The following is a 4,685-nucleotide window of genomic DNA, read 5'->3' on the forward strand; positions in this document are numbered from 1 at the left end:
ATACAAGATATAAGATATTTTTATAAAATTTTTGCTATTGAGGACATAAATTTACAAAAAAAATGAGTATTTTTTACAAAAAAAAAGAATATCTAAAATACATGATGTGATTACCGAAATTACCGAAATAACTACGTAAATCATTATTAATATAATAATATAAATGTTAAATATGTTAATATAAAAAAAACAAATGATTTTTTTAATAAATATAGAGATTATTATATAAAAACTAATTTAAAATGTATAAAGACTTGAGGGTATGATATTAAATTCGTTAAGTGAAAAATATTAGTGAATTAAACAATTAAGACATAAATTTATCATATAATAAAAAATAATACATATGAAACTATGAAACTACTAAATTACATACTATTTTTTAATTCTTTTAAGCACATATCTCATATATAAATATAGTTTCTCTAAATTTTGGGAGAGGGGCCAAAGCCACTGCTCGCCCCCCTCTATGTCCGTCCCTGCTTATATATACATTTTCTTATTTAGCTAAATTCCTTACAAATTATTTTTCTACCCTCGTATAATAAATAAAAACAATAGTAACGGACACTTCAATATGAGTATATCAAAACCCTATATCCTATATGCATATAACTACAACTTGACATTTTTTGAAGGTGTCTAGACCTCAACTTAATACAGATATCATGTAACAATGTTCATTTCCGCCAACTGAATTTTAAAAAAACAAAATAGGGGCTTGAAATTATATAAACATGACCGACCACTCTATCTTTGTTATACCAGTTTAGAGGTAAAAACTAAATCGGTTTATGAAAGATTTTGGCGCTGATATAGTAGTTCCTGAAGTTTGCATTTAACCACATAGTCCGTAAAATGATTTTAAAATTTGACAAATGTATCCCTGAGCTCGTCGCACCACAATTCCGACAACGACAATGCTAACATGGCCACCGGAAAGTTCAAGGTGGAAGATTTAATTACCTAATCAACCCATCCAACCTGGAACCTTAATCATCTGCATTCCCCCTTTAAACCCTAAACTGCCAACTCATCCAACGCACTCTCTCACTCATGAGTTGCTCTATCCCAGTAAATCCTCCTGCACCCTGATCCGGCAAAAGATCCTCCCTTCCCATCACACTTTCGCTTTTTCAACCCTGAATTGTTCCAAATTATGAGATTACTTTACAATTAAAACAGATTAATAACAACAATGCCCAGAAAATTACAAATAGATTCACATACAATAATCACAAGACAATAAATTAAAATAAAATACCACCCCACAACAATAAGAGACAAACAAGACACGACACATCAGAACCAACAAAGAACACTGACAGAGGGTGTAGGGCAGCGACTGGCGACGAGTAGCGAGCAGCTACGAGCAACGACTCGTGGTGGGGCCGTGATCAGAAGGGACAAAAATGATAAGTGAGCAGCTGCTGTTATGTGTGCATGTCCTTATGCTTGACCACTTTGAGGGAAGGGAGCAACCGCGAAGCACGTACCTACAGCGTGACATTCCGAAGACAACAGTAAAGGTGCAGGGCAGACAGAAAGTGGCAGTTTAGGGAAGGCGAAATTGTTTAGGGCACACGAACGATGCGGACCTGCTGAAAATGACGGACGATAGAGCATTTGGTAGACGCAACCGAACTTAATACGAGATGGCGACCATGCGGTATCGGTGGCATTGGCTGTGTCAGACTGAGAAGCTTTAGCTCTACTATTTTTTTGGGGAAAGTGCTTTCAAATGGTTACAGAGTGCATTGGGGAAGGGGGATTAGCATTCACAGGAGGAACGGAGTGGGATTCGTGGGATTTGGGGCTTACTAGGGGTGTTCATGGGCCGGGTGAAATCGGGTTTGATGTGACCCAGACCTGGCCCAAAATATATGCTGGATCTATTTGTTAGACTCGAACCCGGCCCTAGACCCGATGAAACCTATACACTTTCGAGCCACGATTATACCGGTTGAAAACCGGGCCGTTAACATTACATTACCTTGATACCTTCTTGTAAGGAAGCATGTGAAAATATCCAAATTTCTAAGATTCCAACTATTATTTGACATGGTAAAATTCACTTAGAAAAATATAACAAGAACCAACCCTTCTCTAAAATTAAAGCATAACCATAATCAATACTAATATTGTCTAATAGCTCCAAATTTTTAAATCAATACAAATAACACAGTATTATGCCATTAGTCTAAAGTCTTATGCATTTTAAACATAGAACATTAACTTATAGTCTTATAATGACTAATAACACAAAATATTAAAGTTTACAATACTTAAATTCCAAATAAAAATAACCATCATCCATCACTAATAACACAAAATATTAATTGTGTATGATGACCGGGACATCGGGCCGAGTTCGGACGACCCGAGTTATGGCCCCAACTCGACCCGAAACAATGACTGGGTCTATTTTTGAGACCCTTATCCGACCCTAGACTCGATGAAATCACACCAAATTAACTCCTAAAGTGTACGAGACCGGGCCGGGTCTTCGGGTCGGGCCTGACCATGTACACCCATGGGGCTTACATTCTGGATAATGAATTAATTACAAATTTCATCTAACATTTTTGGGTGGGCATCTTAGCATTCTTCTCATCGGAAACGTGCTCTGGCAAGTCTAGGCATATGCTTTTCAAGTTTTAAAGTCATATAATGACTACTTTGTCAATTAAAACAGTATGGTGTTATTTTATCAGTTGCAAAATCTTTTCGGTCCCGATTCGGTATTTACCTAAACCAACTTATATACTTAAAAAGAGGTTTAATTACTTTGTTGGTTCCTATTGTTTTGCAAAATTTTGAATTAGGTCCCTATACTTTTTTTCCTTTTAATTGAGTCCTTGCACCAATTTATTTTTTAATTCGGGTACCTATACTTTCTTTTCCTTCTCATTGAGTCCCTGTACCAATTTCTTTTGTTTTAATTAGATGCCAATACAATTAAGCCAACTACTCTTATTGAAAAAAAATGGATGTAGGGAGCAAGGGACCAATTCAAAGAAAAAAAAAGTATAGGGTCCTAACTAAAAATCTTTCCAAACTACATGGCTCAACAGATTAATTAAACCCTAAAAATATTCAGAATGTACACTGCTATATCTTATTCACTATTTCCATATTTTGATTGCATTCTTTAAAAGAAGGTTTAATTTCTCTATTGGTTCTTATAGTTTCGCAAAATTCATAATTAAGTCCCTGTACTTTTTTTTAATTGAGTCCTTGCACCAATTTTTTTTTAACTGGGTCTCTACATAATTTTCTTTTTATTTGGGTCCTTGCACCAATTTTTTTTTAACTTGAGTCCCTAAAAAATTAAGATAATTACAGCTAAGAAGGACCTATTTAAAAAAAAATTTGGTGCAGGTCCCCAATTAAAAAGAAAAAAAGTATACGAACCTAATTAAAAATTTTGCAACACCATAGAGACCAACAGAATAATTAAAACCTTAATAGAATGCTTACAAATTATTAACATTTTCACTACCATAAAAAAACGGCCACGTTGACATGGAAGTCTTGAATTTATCATTCTATTTCCTTTTTTTTTTGGGGTTACAGTCCCCTAGTACCAAAATCTCTAAGAGAGTCAACCTAACCCATGACCCACTCACAGTATTTCTAGATACGGGGCCTAAAAAAGGCAAGTCCATTCATCATATTCATTCAACGGAATTTTTCTGCTGACCCGGAATCACCATCCCCCCATCAGCTTAGCTACAATGTCGACCAACTTAAACCAGCCCTGCGGCCTCTGCAAGCCGTTCAGTAAAGTCAGCGAGTTGCTCCCCTAACTACCAGCAGATATCCACGCATCACCTTTGCAACGAACCAAAGAGCATATCTTTATCTTCACATATGTACCCTATAATTTACCCATAAAAGTATTATAGCAATTTGTATTCATCTGTTGTGGCAAAAACATACAAGTTTTGAATTAGGCGTCCGACCTTGTTAAAACCTTTTCTGAGCAAAAACCCAGTGTAGGAAAAAAGCTTATGAGTAGAAAAAAGAGTACCATCATACGCCTTTTTATGACTAAGTTGTGTACAATCTTAAGGATGAGACGTTCCACGTTCCGAAAACTGGGTCTCCCTTTAGTGTTTGCAGCATATAAGCCCCCATTCTGAGTGTCTTAACAACTCGGTAGGGTCCATCCCATGTAGCTGCCAACTTGCCATGTCCATGGTTTCGCCGAGCCTCTTATGTCTTTCATAAAACGAGGTCCCCCTCCTGAAAGGTCCTAGGGATCACCTTCTTATTATATCTTCTTTGTATCAATTGATGTAGTGCCTTTTGTTTCAAAGATGCCTCGTCCCTGTATTCTTCTACCATGTCAAGTTCGGCTATCCGTACTTGGTCATTGGAAGTATTTGTATGGAGCTCGGCTCTTAGTGTTGGATTGGCAATCTCTACCGGAATCATTGCATCCGCGCCATATACTAATTTGAATGGGGTTTTCCCTGTGGCTGAGTGCATGGTGGTGTTGTAACCCCACAGCACCTCTGGTACCAGGTCCGCCCATTGTCCTTTTGCATCACCGAGCTTTTTTTCAAAAGCTTGTAAGACAACTCGGTTGGCTGCCTCTACCTTGCCATTTGTTTGGGAATGCTCTACTAAACTAAAATGATGTTTGATATGGAAGTTCTATAAAAAAGAAGCAAATTCAG

The sequence above is a fragment of the Arachis ipaensis genome, chromosome B07, assembly GCF_000816755.2.
Source record: "Arachis ipaensis cultivar K30076 chromosome B07, Araip1.1, whole genome shotgun sequence".
NCBI lineage: Eukaryota > Viridiplantae > Streptophyta > Magnoliopsida > Fabales > Fabaceae > Arachis > Arachis ipaensis.